The 19515-nt window shown below is 41.5% G+C and overlaps 1 protein-coding gene across 2 annotated transcripts in view; it reads right to left on the bottom strand.

The window, feature by feature from the left end:
• RALBP1 (ralA binding protein 1) overlaps positions 1-16856 on the bottom strand; it is a 36199-nt gene extending 19343 nt beyond the window's left edge. The window contains exon 1 of one of the 2 annotated variants that reach the window (XM_033010631.2): positions 16571-16856. The gene's annotated coding sequence lies outside the window, so the exon portion shown is untranslated. The remainder of the gene's footprint in view (positions 1-16570) is intronic. The other variant, XM_033010630.2, reaches the window with a different exon arrangement.
• Between the last annotated feature and the right edge of the window lie 2659 nt (positions 16857-19515).

Here is a 19515-nt window from a genome sequence, read left to right as displayed (position 1 = left end):
TTGTTTAAAAAACTCTCATCCTTCGGTTCTCTGTATGCAGAACACAGTGAAAATTTAATATATGTATGAAACAAAGTATCTCACTACAGGAAATCACTCACAGAGTGCTTATGGAAATTAACAGTTACTCAGATCAGAATCTGAATAGGGCACAGTAAGATACAGAATTATGATGAAACGAAATATTCATGAGGTCTTTTAATACTGTTCATTCTTTATTTTGACTGAAGGAAAGACACTGTCTAAAAATACTTTATTTGGTGCATATCTGTACGTGCTACAAATTAAGACTGCACTTGTGTTTCATATTTATTTTACATCTTTAAGAAAGCACTACTTTCCTATGTGTGTAATTTCCTAGGCCTTTAAATAAGGGGGAAATTCTATAGTGCTCAAATTATACCAAGACTTAGTAGAATCAGAGCTTTTAGACCTACCGCAAAAACCTCTTCCACTCTTACTAATGGATGTTAATGTACTATTGCCATACGAATCTGTACCTTTCCTCCATGTTTTACAAATTTTTTGCTCAGAGCAATAAATGGTGACACAGAAGAAATCATGCATCCCCTCAGCATTTTGAGGACCATTTTAAACAGGCTGATTATTCTGCCAACTTCTCCTTCTCAGACTTGACCTTTTCTTCCCAATCTGTTACTGTTCAGGCCTGCCTCTCCCCTGCAGCAGACTCTTGCTTCAAATTGCTTATCTTCATCTATGCAATTCTCATCTGTCAGGAGATTTAACAGCTGATTGCCACCCTGTGTCATACTACTCACCCCATTAACACACAACCCCAATTCCAGTAGCTTGGTCTTCCAAGACCCCTTTGTGAGATGATTCAATTTGCTAGCTGCCCCAACAGGTCTCTCTCTGAAAGCACAGGAGTGGCAGAACTGTGGTGACAGGAGTGCAACCATTCTCCTTGAGCAGCTCTGTTTTGTGATACTGCACGGACAGCTTCATCTCCCCAGATTTCACTTCATTCTTAGTATTTTCCCTGTAACTGCAAGCTTTGATGTCTTTACCACCCAGCGCCAGTACTCCCACGGTTCCTGTCTTGACTGATTTCTCTTTTTCACCCTCAGTATATCACACACAACATGTTCTTCATCTGCTTTGGTCTCTGTGACCCAAGCTCCCATTTTCCACTCTCCTTGTTCTTTATTCAGCTGGTTCCTACTCTCCTGCTGCACACTGCTTCCTTGCAGATAAAGTTATCATTCTTCTTCCTCTGTTTCTTCTATCTAATTAGTTATCAGTTCCTATTTCCTCCTGGATGTTCCTCTCTGCTGCATGATTATCTACCTCACCTTCTCCCCATTTCTCCAACTGGCTCTCAGTCTCTCCCTAGTATTACAGTAAGTCATCTTCTTCCTTGCCTCCCTATCAACAGCAGGCTCCTTGACTCCCACCAGTTCTTGTTCACTTGACATTTGATTCTTCTTCCACAGGAGCCACAAATGCTGTTATGTGACAGTGTTGGAGAGCTTCTCACAGTTCAAGCACCTCCTCAGACCTAGCTACTCTTTTCAGTACTCTCAAAATGCAGTTTCTTGAACCATATTCCTGTTCAACATGGAGTTGAACCTTCAGAATAACTGGCTGTCAAAAATAAACAGCCTTCACTGAACATGTGTGGAATTGTGACCTTTTCTCTATCCCCCAAGGAAAGACTACATTAAAAGAGATTTTAAACATGGAAAGCAGAAAGTATGTCCTTAACACCAAAGCTCCTAGCCACCACATCACCACCATCTTCCAAGACTTTACACAGGAAGGTGGGTTGGGGAGAGGAAGGAAGGTGCCTGCATGGGCAAAATAATGTATTTTTCCTAGCCTCGTTTTTGAAAAAAAACGAACTATTTCCAAAAAAATTCAGCCTGGGCTACGTAAGTAAAAATTAGTATTGAACGGCTGGGGTTTGGAAAAAACATAGAAAATTGAAGACAGAGAGACATGACAGCCAACTTCAGAAGATCTCACTTACTACAGTGTGTTATTTAAGTCAGCACAAACACATTAAAGAGAGGCACAGTTTGAAAAAACAAACTCATAGCTCTTTCATTCAGTACAGAAGGCGCCATTATTTCTCTTTGTTACTTTACGCCTTGTAACCAGTTGCAACAGCAGAAGCAAATTAGAGCAGGTGATTGCATGCACAGATGTTATTTTGTAAAGCTGTTAGGCGGAATGAAGGACACAGGGAATTTTTCTGCAACAAGCATTACGCAAGACCACATTTGAAGCATGGTGGGTGTCCCCAGGTCATCCCATTTTGCCAGGAGCAGACACACTCTGAAAATCTGGGTGTTACATTGAAAATAATCCCAAGAAGTCAGTAATCAAAGGATGGAGGCAGAGTGGGAACACTCACCCAGCTACCAAACCTGCTGTATTGTAACTACCCAAAAGCCAGACCCAAAACACAGCAGTGCCTCATCATCACAGTCCAAAAGATCCAGACATAGGTGAAGAAACTGATGTTACTTGAAGAAATGAAGCACACTGCTTTTGGACAAAAATTATCACAGTAACAAGCACAGCTCCATTTTAGAAAGTAATGAACCATAAGAGGAAAGAATAAAAACTATCACTTGTGGCCTAAGCATATCGAAGCACTTCAGAGACTATGAGTGGTACTCATAGAACTGTTGAGTTGGTCAAAAACGATGACTTGAAGATGAGAAGACAGAGTTAGAATTAAGTTATTTAACAAGACTATGCAATGTCTGAGACATGTCTAAGTTCCATATCTTGCTCATTCCAAGAGCAGATGATACTGTTAAATACATTTCAATTTAATCATCTTGTAACTACTGATGGTTGTCAGCTACAGCAACAGCTTCGGCAAAGAACAAAGTTTTTACTATCTTAAAGCTAATAAACCATTTATGTTTTATTCAAATTGTTCTGAGGTTTTATTACTGCAATAAACCACAATAGTTTAAGCTGTGTTTTGAAATAAAAAGATGCATTTTTTACAACATACTGAAAAGCTTAATACAAAACACTGCTTTCACTCAAACACTTCTTAGACCGAAACACTGCCATGCAGTCAAATAGCAAAATGACATCAGAGGCCATCTATTTTATTTAACAAGCAGTACCCAGGTACACAAATAGTGCCCTTTCTTTAATAAGGCAACACGACCATGAAAGGAGAAAGAAAAGGGAAGCGCTTCATGTAGACAGGTAAAGCAAGTTTAAAATTTCACAAGTCACAAGTAATCACATAAACATAGCATTAAGTAACTCCCTTGTGACTCATGCAGTCTGCATAACTGGCAGGAATTAAAGCCTCAAGAATGGCCGTCACAAGATTTTTGGATAAGGAGAGTAAAATGCAAATTGCTTAGCAGCATTCAGCTCCTAAACCTAAGATTACTGTAGAGGATATGTGATGCCATGAGAATGTTAGAAAATTTACTTTAAAGGAGAGCATGTATTCACACAACTCCAGTCACGTATGTTCAAGCTGTACATTTTTCAAAAATGCCAGCATCAAATCAGCTCTAAAAGTATGTGTGGTCTCTCATTTACCTGTAGGTGGATAACATCTGCCACAACTACTGTACCATCCAAAGTATTTCAAGTTCTTCTCTGAGAGTCCATACCAACTCAGAAGTAGGGATATACAAATACATAAAACTACTTAGCTCTCAACAATCAGATAGCTATGGACTGCATCCATATTTGAGTGGACTGTTGAAGGAGCCAGCTGACATTCAGAACATGTTGCAGTATACAGGTTACTCCCTATTACTGAGGATATTCCAGCTCTTCAATAATCCATTCAGTAGAGTGCCAACCTTAAAATAAATAATTAAATATTACCCTAAACATTTTAGAAATATCAGAAACAAGGTTTCTGATCACATCATGAAAAAGTCTCATAATCACATGAAGATCAAATCTCCGGATATGTGGTAGCATATGCTTTCCATTTTGGGTTGCTTCAGGGAAAGCAGTGTCACCACAGCCTCTAGTCCACAAATTCTGTAGAGCTCCAACAGGATGCATTTCACAGGCTGCCCCTAACAGACATCTTGGGGAAAGTAATACTTGGACCATAACTACATAGGAAAAGCCCCCGTCCCATGACTGCCTCCTGCACTGGCTATGCTGTCACACTGCTTGCTTTGCCATGAGACTACTTCCCTGATGAGGCAAGCTGTGACAGTTTACATAGAATCACGGAACGGTTTGGGTTGGAAGGGACCTTAAAGATCACCTAGTTCCAACCCCACTGCCATGGGCAGGGACACCTTCCACAAGACCAGGGAGGGGGCAGCCACAACCTCCCTGGGCAACCTGTTCCAGTGTCTCACCATCCCCATATTGAAGAATTTTTTCCTTATAACTAATCTGAATCTACCCTCTTTCAGTTTAAAGCCATTACCCTGCTGTCTGTTCCAGAGCAAGCTATAGCAGCTAGTCAAAGAGAAAAGCCTAGGCACAAATCTTTGTTATGGGGTAACAAACAAAGCTGTATACAGAGGTTACACAAACTATGGTGTTCATGGCCCCCATGCTCATTTCCATCCTTCTGGGATATCTCAGCAAGCTCTACCACATGTCTTTCCTCAGCTGAATAAACTGCCATGGAAGCAGTTTCAAAGCAGTGCATTATATCATCATCACAACCACATATATAAAAGGCATTCTTAGAAATAACTGGCCAGCTAACAACTGAAAAGACTGCCATTTAATTGTTTCACATTGCATCATGTTCTTATGGTGGTGTCACCCCAAAGTAAGCCAAAACCAATTCCTCCAGTAATTGTACTCAAGCCCAGTACACTAGTTTCCCATTCCATGGCCTAGTCCCACTGCTTCCCGAGCTCAGTCCCTCTCCATTAGCTTATTCATTTCTCTCTCCTGCGGTCCAGTTCCTCCACCATCAGGAGTGTACCTCACCTCTCACAACCTCCTCCCCACCACAGACACGTTCAGCACCTAGACCTGTGTAACTTCAGTTTCACCATTCCTCTTCTCCACACCCAGTGCCTCATCTAACCTCACTTTTTGGCTGCTCACCATTTCCCAGCTTTCCCTTATCACCTTCTTATTCTCCCACACTCAGTTCTAAGTAAGGCTTCTGAAAACTACAGTCCACACATAAGGAAGGAAATCTGGGAGGTCTTGTCCAGCCAAATTTAGGTTTCCCCTCTAAATTACAAATAGTATTAAAAACGTTTTCCTGATTACCAAAATATTCTGTATTACAGAAAAGAGATATTCCTTCCGGCCAGCGCAATTCTCAGAAACAGTGTGAAGGATTTGGTTAGTGCTTTTTGTTTAAATTTTTAAATACCAGCCTAAGAAACTCAATTTTTCAGCCCAAAAGAAAATGTGGTAACTTTTGATAAGGGCTGAACTATCGAGAGCTGAATTGAGTAATACGAACTGCCCTGCAAATGTGTCAAACCCTTCCATACTTCTGAAAAATGGTGCATTGTACAACATATATAATACCCACTACTGCTTAGACTGGCCTTAGAATTATTCCTGGTGTGACAAGACAACCCTGTCTCTTTTCCTGTCCACCTCCCCAAATTCCCACTTGTGCTAACACTAATGCTTGTGAAACAGAACAGAAAATTTTACTTTTACCACTTATTAAAGGAAGGGAGGTAAGTGTAATAAGAGGTGTGCAGTTTACTTTTTTAACAATCACTATAAACATAGTATTACCTCAGGTTTTGTTTGCTCTCAGGACTATTTACAAGTTTTATACAATTCAGGCTTTCTGACAAATCTTTTGATGAGTTGTCTAATCTCTAGTCACCAAATGTCTGCAGGAAGACATACAGCAATTGATGATCTAGCAAATTAAGATTCATTTTTATACTTTTATCAGTTCCTGGGCTGGGTTTATTTAATGACAAATTCCCCTTATCAGAGATTTCAACTATGGAAACGTTCAGTCACACTCCAGTACCTGAACTCAATGAACTTGCGAACAGCTGTCCATTTAGTGAAGGCACTTTAAAAGAACACCACAAAACCGTGATCTGTTGAGCTACAAATGCTGTTAAAAATGCAAGTGCTAATCGTCAGAGTGAAAAAAACAAAACAACCAAACAAAAGAACATAAAACAAAATGAAGCAAAAAGAAGCCAATGGATTTGGTATCAAATATTTCACTGGAGCTTTAAGCATTTCTGCTGTTCTTCCAAGAGCATCTACACACTAACCATGACAGATCACACAAGAGAGAATGTAATCTAGTTTTCCAGAGCTCTGCACACTCAGCTCCATCACCCAATTGAAAAAATTTAAGGCTATTGTGTTGGATTTGTGTGAGTGGTGGGGGTTTCTGGCAGCAGGAGAGGGGGCTATAGTGGTGGTCCCCTGTGACAAGCCTCTTGAAGTTCCCCCAGCTCCAAGTCAGACCCACCTCTGCACCAAGACCGAGCAAATTTGCTATGGTGGCTGCAGCTCTGTGAGAATGTGTTCAAGAAGGGTACCTGGGAGGAGGATTTGGAGTTGTGAGGAGTTACGACAACTATGTGAACACCAAGGTCAGTGGAAGAACAGAGGAGGAAGGGGGGAAGGTATGCCGGAGCAGAGCCCTCCTGTATCCTCTGGTGAGTCAGCACGGCTGCTTCCCCCACCCCCCATGGAGGTCCGTGGTGGAGCAGAAGCTGACCTGCAGCCTGTGAAGGAACCCGTGCTGGAGCAGGTGACTGTATCTGAAGGAGGCCAGGACCCTATGGGAAGAAGCAGCCCCCTCCGTTGTAGTTTGGCACTGGGAGGACTGCAACACACAGGGGTGACCCACACCAGAGCAGCCTGGGAAACACTGCAACCTGTGGGAGGGACTGATGTCAGAGAAAGTTTGTGGAAGACTGTCTCCTGTGAGAGGGGAACCATGTTGGAGCAGTGGGAGAGTGCAAGGAATTCCACCCTCCTTGAGGTGGAAGAAGTACCACTGGCAAGGAAGAGGTAGAGAAATAGTGAGCAGAGCTGAGTCTGGGAAGAAGGGAAGGTTGGGGGGAAGTGTTTTAAAGAGGTGGTAATGCTTCTCATTGTCCTACTCTCTCTGCTAAATGGTGGTGTTAAGTGTTTGTATTAGTTTCATGTTATTTTTTTCTTTCCCTAACAAGTCTGTCTTTTGCCTGTAACTGTAATGGGTGAGTCATCCCTCCCTGTCCTTATCTCAATTCCAAAGCTTTTTGCTTCATTTTCTCCTTCTCAGCGCTGGGGGGAAAAGGGGAAAGTGAGCAGCTACACGGCGCTCAGCTGCCCTCTGAACTCAAACCACAACAGCTATATAACCTAGATTTGTTTTCTGTGCTTTGTTTTTGTTCGTTTGTGTGGTTTTTAAGAGCGCATTAGCTAACTCATGCTAAAATACCAGAAATTACAAGGGTAAACAGCAAATATCAAAAGACACTTTGCTTTGGATTTAACACTGTTAAGAAATCTGGGACATGCCTCCACACCAGAAACGTGTAATATAACACACTGGCATTTCTGTAACAGCAGTAATTCATCTGGCAAAAGCAACAGCAGCACCAGATGCAGTAACATATCATGAGGCTCCTGCCAGCAGGTAGAGTTCAAGCTCTATGGAAATCTTGGAAATATACTCAGTTGACATGTACAGGCAGACATCAATGCCACTGCATTATCATAATGATCTTTCTTATCCATGCCAATTACAACGAAATCAGAATGGGTATGCCTCCCTACAAACATTGCTTAACTTGTATCTGCTAGTTTGTCCTTTAAAAGCCACTTGCTACCACCTACTAGCACACTGAGTTCAGTGGAGATGAAGCTTAGCTACCCCGTCAGCTGCATAAACCCACTTAATATGTAAACAACAAAAAGCACCCATGCTACACAAAGTACTGCATTCTGAATCCACAGTGTCGTTTAACCCGATATTGAGATACTATCTTTTAGACTGGATGTAGAAAAATCAGTTAGAAGTACCATGCTTCTTCACTTAATTGGTTGAATTATTTTATTTACAGAATTTTCAAACAGCATTAAGTTCATTTCAAATAGTCACTTCATAATCCTTTAACTGGAAGGTCGGCATGAATAGTCTGGTTTACCTTACCAAAGGCAAAGAATATTCAATTTCAAGGCCTTACAATTCCCAGAAACAAGCATCTTCTGAAAGTCTATTAATGACACACAAATCTTTAGGGTTAAAACTGTGAAAACTAAGTTTCTTGTGTTTTACATTGAATTTTTGCCACCATGTACTGAACACAGATGAAGAGATCTATTAAGTTACAAGCTGCCACTTGAACTGACAACTCTATAACATAAGGAGAAACTAAGAACCGCTTTGCTTGGATCTCTCAGTGTGATACACAACACATAAAATCAGTTTCCACGTATGATTTTTTTTTTCATGTTTAAAACTCTGCACGTTCCAATGTAACACAGGCAAAACATATCCAACTTTTAGTGAATATTAAATTAAAACAGGACTATGGTGGTTGAGAAAACCCATTCTATTGTAACAGCAGAAAGAAAAAGGAAGACTTTGATCTAGAAAAACTGTTTATATAACAGCTTCCCTGGTTATTCTTAGTGATTATTTAGTAACTACATCTACCTGCATTACCTCTGTTTTTGGCTTAGAGTCCTGTATATTATCAAGCTAATGTCAGGGGCTATTGACCTAGAAACCAAAGTAGAAGCAAACTGTCCCATTCTGCCTTCCCCAGTTGTTTTATTAGGCCCATATTGAATAAAATCAACTGGAGATTGGGTTGCATGCAAACTTTTTCCCAACTTAGTTATAATGGATAAGAGTATAATGTTTCCATGCTCCCAGCACAGCTGTTTTTAGCAAAGCTGTATTGTAGATGCAGTTTTACCCACCAAAAGATTTTTTTCTGATGTAGCTTATTTCATTTGGAGATCTGATTTGAGCCGTACCAACAAAAGAATAGTTTTACTGATCCATGTTACATCTATAGGAGTGCAACCTGCTGGAATAGATGCTGATGTTTGTCAAACTCATGCTATAATTTTCTTTTACTTTTTTTTTTTTTTAACCATGGTAAATAAGTTTTCACACAAGAAGACTATATAGTCTCTTCTTTTCAGACATACTCCCATCAATGCCAATGACAACTCTTCATCAAGACCACATGAAGTACTTAGCCTTCCTGTAAATTTCTAAATTTTCAGTTATTTTTTTCAGTACTATATGTAGAGTTAGGATTATCAAGTTCTGTTTTCCACCTCTGCCCCACATTCACTCGATACTAAGGGGAAAGTAAATTTAAATATTTATAAAATCAGTAGATTAATAATTATGATTAACACCACCACCTCCAGGGACGAGATGTTGCAAAACGTGTGTGAACACTGAAAACATTCACAAATACATTCAAGGCAAGGCACGGCACCACCCAGCTCGGGGCAGCAGCTGGTCTCCTGGGTTCCTCTCTGCAGCGAGTGGCTGGGAAGCAGGAATCTGCCTCCACAGGAAGCAAAGGCTTCTTCAGAGGCAACTATGGGGATCAGTTAAATTACCAATTACTGACACAGCGGCAGAACCCACAAGTTCACATTTATTTGTGTTCTAGGCCAATCTACAGAGCCAAACAGCTTTACAAGAAAACTTACATGAAACAGCAGCTTTCTAGAAAAATGTATAAACACCCTGAGAATTGAAAATTAAATTCATATATTTTTTAAAACAAGCTTCAGCTCAGTCTGTGGCACCTATCATCATTTTTGGCAATCCTATGGCTTCAGAGTATCATAAAAAAACCCCATACCTTATGAAATACACACCAATTGCCATTTTCAATTTACTTGCCAAATTTAATAGAAATGAACTGAATAATAACACAAATAGACACAAGCAATATGTATGCTGCACAGCTGACAAAAAAGTTCAGTATCTGATAGCACAGGACCAAACAAGTTCTGACCCAAATCTGTTGTGTATCCTTGTCTACACAAGAAAAGTCATGCTGCTTTAAATAAAATTAGTGTAGGTAGTTTAATGGAAGCCCTCATATACATAAGACAAACCAGTGCCATTGTCCTCTCTCTGCCCTAAAAAAGAAAATAAACTGCCTCTGTTGGCATAAGGCATTTTTAAGAGTGGCCAAATCCTTGCTCTTAAGTACTAAAAACCAAGTGTAATTACTGGCTGAAAACCTGCATCTGTAACTGATTGTTCTAATGACACACACTTACTGCAAACTTCTGTGACAAATGTTTGTGTATCTTTCCAATATCTTTAAAGTCTGACTGAAACAGCATATTCAAAACTTACTTACAAAAGGATTTATACAGAACTAGCAACCAAAAGAAGCCAACCACAAAAGAAAACTGTAAGTCATTTTTATCATAAAATAAATATCAAAATTATAGCACACAAGCATCGGTTGTTGCCTGCAGCACCACTTCTCTATTGTTTTTTGTAAGGTATACAGATTTTGGCATATTCCAAGATACATTTGTGATAGTCATTGCCAGAAAATTAGGTTTTCTTAATTATCTTTGTCAAAGAACTTGGATTTGAATATAATTCTTAGTACGTCAGTTGTGAATTTACTGAGCTGTCTAAACAACAAAGTAAGAACTCTGTGTATTCAAGACTTCCTCTTTCAGCTGGAAAGCTGGATTTCATTTCCTCCAATAACTTTTGAAATCCTTTTCAAAAGATGACTGATGAAAACCCACCTGATCACCAGCAGTACGAGTTATATAAATTTTGGAGAACTGCAACCTCAAATTCCAGGATTAAAACTTCAGAAGCATGACCTGTGAAAGGTCTCTGCACCCAAGATTAGCTTGAAAGCAGATAGCACAAAGAAAACTTACAGAATTTGTAAAGATTAAAATATCTAAAGAACAAGAAAAGCTAAAACCACTAGACTGAAATAATCCTAAGAGTTTCTGGGTAAATCTATCAATCAGTTGCTTTGTTTTTCTCCCCAAGCTCTTATATTTTCAGTCCATTCAAACAACTAAAAAAATCCCATCAAATATGAGAAGCTCTTTAGTCTATCTTAAAAGAACAGCACCTCCTTTGAAGCCATCACAATTGAAAATTAAGGAGGGTGTCAGATGATACTTTTCAAATCTAGGTTTTATACAGACTAGCATTATGTTTTTATAAAGCATTTCGTTCACAATATTAAAATCTACTGGAGTTAGTTTATTACAGATACAGTAAGATATCTACCAATTTAATTATCATACCTCAGGCAATATCAGATTAATACAATCAATATTAAGTATGTGGTAGCCATGTATTGGACAGAGGAAAACAATAACCCAGAATTATGGACTTCCATAGAAATAGGATAGAAAAACACTACTAATACCGTGAAACGAGACAGTTTAATTTCTGGCATGTTTAGCTTTAGAATTTACATTTACCATTCAGTGTAATTAATGCTAATAAAAATCAGTGAAAAATTATTTTCATTGAAACATCCAAAAAAAATCTGCACCTTGACTGGTGATGCTCATATTTAAACCACACACAAGGACAGGCTAGAAATGTTAAAGTAGCAATAAGCGTAATTACAAGGGTAACTTAACATTAAATTTCACAAAAGTTTTTCTAGAAAAAAACATTAAAATTATAGCTTCTGACTCTTAGGCATGACACTTATTTTAAAATGTTAGGTATGGCTTTACAGAGAATTGATATTCTTGCAGAATTCTTACTACATTTTTAGTGAAAAAGCTGCAGTTTTTGTCCCTGAGATGGCTCTTTTTTCCACAAGTGTCAAGTTAACAGTATTATCACCTTGCACTGTGTTTTTAAAAATCATGTATCCAGCTGATGTGCTGGTAGTATCAGAAATCTATGTTCAGTCCCAAAAGTCCCTTTCTGCCAGAGGTCTGTCTTCTAGCATGAAGCTCTGTTACATGTAACACAAAAGCCCAGGGATCCTACTGAAACTGTAAAACAGGAAGTAAACTTCATGAGCTGTCTTAAGCCAGAGCATAGAAACATGTGAAATTTTCATACTATAGAGGACAAAAATTAAATGAAAATACATTTTATCTCTACATAACTATACATATTGACTTGAGTGAAGAGTTATTCACTGCTAGCAAATGTACAAAACAACCAACCTGAAGCTAAATTTATTTTCCTTAAAATAATTTTCAGCTTGGTCCAAACTCGCATTCTGATTTGGAATGTCAAACCTTACCACCGAGCACTTGCTTCTCACTCTTCCTCTATAGCAGCCATCTGGCCCCTTCCCACCTCACGCAAACAGCCATCACTCATCCCTTTCTTTCCTTGTGTGCCTCCAGAGACCAAAATAGCCAGTCTAAAAAAGCTCAGTTCCCTGCGAGCAAGAAGGAGAATAAAAAGGCAGTGTGGAGAAGAGAAATCCGCTGTTACTAGTTGCAAAGCTGCCCCTTGCATTGCACTGAAGTTGAGGGCAGCACCTACTCCAATGAAAAAGTGTAGCCCCGCAAAGTTAAATTGGTACATCTCTGCACACTTATGCAAGGTCTTCCCCAGAGCTGTGCTTTGCGTTAGGCTGTAGCTGGCAAGAATCATTAAACTGTTCCCTGCTTCCTCCAGGAAAGACAGGTGCCTGGACAGAAGCAAGCCAGGGATTGCCTGAAAGGTGATACTGCAGATTAATCTGTAACACCAAGGATCATAAACCTTATTTTAAAGAAATTTTATAGTTGCACTGATTGATTCAAGTCTGTATTTCTACATAACTGCCCAGCACTAAAAATAAATGGACAGATGACAAACTATTAACAATTAAGAGCACATCAACAAGGATCAAGCAACTTAGATCACACTCTTCAATTACTACTATATCAGAACAATTGCATGCTTTAATTCTGCACGTAGAAGACAATACTAAATCTAATTATTTAAAACTAAACATAACATTTTCTCTACTATTTTTTTTTTAAAACTGGGCTACATACCACATTAATTCGTGCTATTAAACAGCTCACTATATTCAGACTTACATTATTATTGGTTTAGCAACTGGTGAACACTTTTTCTTTATTTATTTCTTTATCATTATAAAATTACGCATTTCTTAAATAATTAGTTGCTATTTTTCAGTCAGGATGTTATGCCAAGATGCTTCTGGAAGAAACTGGGGCATGTTCATTATCTGTACTTTTGTTTACTTAGTATTACAGAAGCTACACAATAAAAAAATATCAAACCGTGTTATTTAATTAAATACATTTTATTTACTTACAAAAGGAAATACAACTTGTAGGTAGTGAACCGATCGCTCCTAAACATTGTGATCTCATGTTTTCAAAATGGTAGATCTCAGTCTCCAGAGCATACTCTGAATTTATAAATACTCTGAGACTCCCAGAGCATACTCTGAATTCATAAATTAGACAAGAAAAAACAATGCCTTCTGCTTTTTCAATGCACAATTAATAATAAACAACACTAAGGACCCCATCTATATTTCCCAAATATTTTTGGTCAGATGTATTTTGTTTAGGTATTAACTTTGGTTTTTAGCTTCATAATACATTACTCTATCCACTGAAGCCACTGTACTGTGTATTTATCTTTTTCACAAATTTTTCCCTCCTAGTTCAAAATTGTCACAGCACTTTAGTGATGAAGCCTAACTGAAGTATTTTTTCTGAGTGTATTATCTTCTAGTAACAGGACAGAATAAACTATAATCTCTTTGGATATATCTGAGCCAAATGTTGTGGGAGCCTGCTTACTGGATCACTACTCCTTACTCTGGCCATTCTATCCCTTGTCACCCCACTTCCCAGCAGCTGCCCCTGTAAACAGTCACTCCCCACTTTCTACTGCAGCCTAAAGAAAAACTGGAAGCGGGGAGCGCTGGATCCCTGCTGCTATTCAGCTTCAGAGATGAAGGCCTGCTGTTGCTGCCAACATCAAAGGCTCTTTCACTCTACTATACCTCCACAGCTTCAACCAAGCTTGTATATTCCCTGATATCAAGCCCAAAAAGTGAGCGATGGCTGGGAAAGAAAGGAGTCATACCCTTCCTTTTTCTAAAATCAAATGGCAACCTTACCTTTCTGGTTTTGGCCATGGCAAGTAGAAGACGTAATTGTTATCCGGACAACGATCACCTCTAAACAGCACCACGTGTGGGGATGCAGCCTAAGTGCAAGCCTCCCCCAGGCTACCTCCAGCCCAACTATAGGCTCATTTGATTTTTTTTTTTTTTTTTTTTTGAGCAACAATTTGAAAACTATGGTTCATGAGGCTCAGGTGAACAGAGAAAAGAGCTGATGAGTTCTTTAGGTAAAAATCTGAAGGAGGTACATGACAAACCATGACTAATTTTAAGGGTAGTGAATCATTCACTGATTCAAAATAATCAGATACATTAGTTCAGAGAAAGGTTTAGTAGATTATACTAGACATACAATAAACTAAAAATAAATGTCATACTATACTTGATTTCGGCATTTTACAGCCAGCTACATGACACCAAGCTTTACAAAAGGAAATCAGATTTGCGTTTGTTGGTATTTATTGCTAAACAGCAGCATATTCCATGAGTATAAAAACAGCCTGTAAGAAAAGGCAGTATTTATTCAGAAAATATTGAAAGTTTTTCTGTAAGAAAATACAGCTAAAATGTATTAGGGAAGTGCCTAAAGGGTACGGCTAAGATCAGAACCCCGAAGTGTGACACACAGTGCATATGCACATCAGTTTTGCTTTAAGTATCTCTACAGAATTAAGCCATGCAGCTCTGAAGCAAATACGCAGTTACAGTAATACCAAGACAATATATTCTGGTATAGACAGGCACCTATAGAAATATGCTTCCCTACAGAAAAAACTTTATTCCCCGTATAACTACAATCACATCAGGGGTTTTACAGTGAAATCCCTACTTTTGAGGAAAAAACCCCCAGCCCAATCCAAACCACAAAGTGTGCCCTCCCACCCCTGAACACACCTTAACTAAGACAGAATAGTGCCAGAGGTGCACCTGGAGTATTAACATTTTGAGGCAGCTATTCCTACCTTCTATTTCAGATGTAGGAAGACTAAAGAACACCACTTATCCTCTCAAAGCTAGATATGAGATCCCTAGAACAGAGAATGTGAAGTTCCCAGCTTCTCTGTAATAAACACCTTGTTTTTGACCTAGCTACCTAGAATGTTACAGCAGGTGTTTAGTATATTACAAACACCTAGAAGTAGTAAACACTCAAAACCACAACGGTTTGGAAGCTTATTCTATTTCTATTATATTTCTATGTACAAAGTATATAACTTTCTTATTTCTGTTTTATTTCTCTGTAGAAAAGAGCCCCTCAAGAGTATGTGTCACAACTGCTGTATAACTACACCATGTATGGACTAAACTAAAATGTATGGACTGTACTAAAATGAACTGAAAAAGCTGTACAGCACCATTCATCAGAAACTATATACAACACCTCAAATGACACCAAAACCCACATCTAAGGGATCTCCCTCCCATTTTTCATTAAGCTTGCTAGTATATTCACATCTATTATAGTCCTGCATCATACCCAACAAAGCTTTAACACTACCCTTGGATGGGTTCATTATAGCAATGCCGAACACACATGGTAAGCACTTCAAGCACTTTTCAGATAAGAAATAGGCATAAGAATGCACATAAATAGATATAAATAGCTGGTTTTCTGTTCCGGAACAAAAGACTTACATAGATTTATCTAGTTTATGCAACTGGTAAAAAGGCTTTAGCCTATTATTTTTTATTCTTTAAGGATGCTCATTAACTTCAGGGACACCAAGGAGGGGGGAATCCAAACCACAACGTTCTTATGAACAGATGATTTCAAATTATCGATGTGGATTGCTAGCATTTTCTCTGCCGTTTATTTTAACACACATAATCTCTTAAAAGTAACATCTGTGTAATTACACATCACACACTGACATATGATGTACGGTAACACACTCTAGAACACTGTTATTAGGTAGAAAACACAGCACCCTTAGAACCTGTTAAACACACCAGATGCAGAAAAATTACAATAAAGCTAAGTTTTCTGGTTTTTAAGATGTGACCTCTAGGTGAAGGTGAACGAATAAAAAAACAAAACAACCTCACAGAAAGCTGACCCATAGCCCAGAAAACCTCTAACCTGAGCCTGAACTACACGGAACCCCGCACGATTCAAAGCGCACAAACGCTTAAGCAAAGCGGCCGCAGGAGGAGCCTGACGCCCGCTCCCACGGGGACACGAGGGGCGACCGGGCCGGTACGCAAAGCACACCAGCCGGATCCCCCTCCGGAGCTGCCCGGCCAAGGAGTCGCCGCTGGGACGCGCGGCCTGGCCCCTCCGCCGCGGCAGGCAGGCAGGCCGGCCGGCCGGCCGAGTCGCCCCGCCGCCGGCGGGGGCTGTCGATCGCCCCCGCGGGGAACGGCAGCGCCCCGGGGGGTGGGGGGGGCGGAGACCCCAGCGGCTCCTCCCCTCCCTCAGCCTGCGGGCAGCCCGGGCCGGCCCCTCCTCCACCCGGCAGCGGCGCCCGGTGGGCGGCTCCCCGCCGCCCGTTATTCCCCCACCCCCTCCCCGCCAGCCCGGAAGCGGCTTCCGCGCCTCTCACCGGGAACGGCAGCGACCGGGCCGGGCCGGGCCGGACACCCTCCCCGCTCGCGGGCACTGACCGTCTGGGTCCCGTTCGCCGGCGCAGCGGCTCCGCCTCGGCCTCACGCACGGGGCTCCGCCTCGCGCCCCATCACCGCCTCCGCCGCCCGGGCTCGCAAGGACGGCCGGGGAGCAGCGCGAGCTCGCCACCGCGCAGGCGCAAGCGCCGCCGCCGCCGCCTCGCTCGGCGGCTCGGGGGGGGAATTGGGGGGGGGTGGGGGGTCGGGGCGGCCGGCGCGTGCGCCAACGGCCAAGCCCGCCCCGCGCCAGCACCGCCCTGCGCGCGCGCAGCGCCGTGTGGGCGAGAGGGGGCGGTGCAGGGCGGAGGCCGCACCCGCGCGCTCGGCATGACGGGCGCTGTAGTTCTGTGGGGGAGGCCGCCGGACTACAACTCCCAGCGACGGGCGCGCCGCCGCCGCAGGACTCCAGAGGCGTCGCTCGTCTGTTCCCTCGCTCCCCTGTTTTTTTTAAGTCCCCAGGCCCGGGGTGGCGGTGGGTCCTGTTAGTCTGAGGGAGGTTAATGTGGGAGGCCGGGCGCGAGGAGAGCTTGACGGCAGCTGGGCCCGGCTGCAGGCAGCGAAGGGGCTCCCTGGGGGGAACCCCAACGTGGGGTGCCCCGTCGCCCTCGTGCTTCAGTGAGTGACCTCCCGGCGGGGAAAAAAACGGTAAAATGGCTTTCGTAGAGTTTCCTGAAGCCGCTGAGGGCAGACGGGTAGCGACCCGATTGATCTTCTGGGTAGATTTACAAGGAAACGTTAAGCGTTAGCAGCGATTAAAGCAGCGGATGGCTAAACCCGTTGTGAGATAAAACTTGTAACGGTGGCGAGTCAGCAAACATCGTAAGCCGGTACAAGAGCTGACACAGCTCCACACGTGTTTGCATCTGGCCTGCCTTCCGAATAACGTTGCTCCTGACTGCTTGCACGGGAGCAGGCATCGACTGCGGCTTCATCTGGCGTAACGGACCCGACCTGGCATCGATACCCGCTCCTCTGCCACTGTGTGGAATACCAGAAAACGGAGAAACGCTCTGGAGGTGACCTTTGCCAAGAAACACATCTCCATCTCAACGTGCATCCTGTTTACAGTGATGTTAAAAGGAATGTGGTATTCTTTGCCTCTTACAATGCAAGTTTCTGTTATGTTAAGCACCTGCATAATTTGAATCCTTTTCAGGATTCCTCATCAACAAGGGAATTTGTTTCACTAAGAAGCAGACCGATTCATTCCCACAGCCTCAAACATAATCCCTGGGCTATTGGACACACTAATACTGTGGCAGCGTGCCACCTGTTTCATTTATTCACTTGAGATTCAATGCTGCTTAGTCCCTGTCAAATGGGCTCTTTGTGCAACCTCCTGCGGTAATGTAAAAGGTCCCCCACAGGAATTTGTGCTATTCAGTAGAAAATACAAAAGGGAGGGTTGTAAACACTCCGATTAGTGTTGGGAGCACAGAGTTATTGTCTCCACAACATATTACATAACCACACCAGCTTCCAATTTACCTCCTCCCCTCCATAAGAAACAGTTTAACTGCAAGGGCTTACTGGTTTATTTAACTTAACATCACAGCTAATGTTTTGTTGTTTTTGTTTTGGTTTGGGTTTTATCTTTTTTTTTTCTTTTTTTTTTTAATACAAGGGCTGTGATACTTTTGGCAAGAAAAGAGAGGAAGATTACTTCAGTAACATCCCATAGTAATTCGAGATGATTGCCTGTGAGGATCTCCACTTGAAGTGACAGTCACCAGAGGCTCTCAACTCTGAAGTATTATCAGAGGCTGTTGCCAACAGAAGTTCACACACAATGGGCCCATCAGCTAATGAACCCAGAACGAATCTTCTCCTGTTTTTTGAAGACAAGTAATTGTGTGTGCAGTGCTGACTATACCAATTTACTGCCTGTTAAATACATTTGTACGTCTCCTGACTTACAAAACTTATTGTGGTCTGAGGCCTACTTACACAGACTGAGGCACTTTCTTACACCCTCCATGCCCCACATTCACTGTGAATTCTTACTGCTTTAAGGACAAAGTCAAGCAAGGATTCTGAGGTAGCAAGCTCTCTGCTTTGAAATTCAGCCTTGCTGATGTACCTGAGCCTCAAAGGTAATTAAATAATAATGGAGGGGAGCTTTAGAAAGTATTTTGTCAGAAGGGAAAAAGACAGAGCTGTATTAATGAATGAATAATTCCTTCCCATTCCCTCTCAGCTATACTACTACTACACGAAAGCCAGTTCTGGGGTTGAGTTTGTCTTGGAGAGATGGGAGTCTACATGAGCTGTACTATTCTGAGATAGCTTTAGACACACTACATAATTCTTGTTAGCAATAAAGGAATACACAGCAGTCACAGAGATGTAGCTTATGAAAGAAACTGGTTGACCACATGCCTAAACACAGATGCAGAACAATGAGAGCCTGAATATACAAAGGAAAGCCTAGATTAGTTAATGCCCTCAGGGGGAAAAGTATGTCATTTGTAAAAAGTACCACACAGCAGGAAAAGAGAGCTAAAAGATCTGTAGGACACTGAACTCTGCCTTTACAAATCCCGTGAGCACAACTGTGGAGTCACATCATTCCAAGATCTCTGCAGTAAGAAGAAAATTCAAAAATACTGACGCAATGAAGAGGATATAAGAAAACTTGAGTCTTGACAGCCTTACATCTTAAATTTGTCTGAAAAGGATTTGCTTTATTCCTTGCAACATTTTGTATCTAAGTGTGTATATATGAGTAGCACAAACTTTAACAATGTTCTGCTTGGTGAAAGATGTCATGCCAAGAGCATGGGGTGAATCTTGGTGCAGGTCTTTTCTTCTGCAAAACCCAACAGACACTACGATCATCAGAATGTTAGGTTATGTGACCAATGCTCCTCTCCATGAGCTTGAA

The sequence above is a fragment of the Tyto alba genome, unplaced genomic scaffold, assembly GCF_018691265.1.
Source record: "Tyto alba isolate M040663 unplaced genomic scaffold, T.alba_DEE_v4.0 Super-Scaffold_27, whole genome shotgun sequence".
Classification (NCBI taxonomy): domain Eukaryota; kingdom Metazoa; phylum Chordata; class Aves; order Strigiformes; family Tytonidae; genus Tyto; species Tyto alba.
This window is presented reverse-complemented; position numbering and strand designations above follow the sequence as displayed.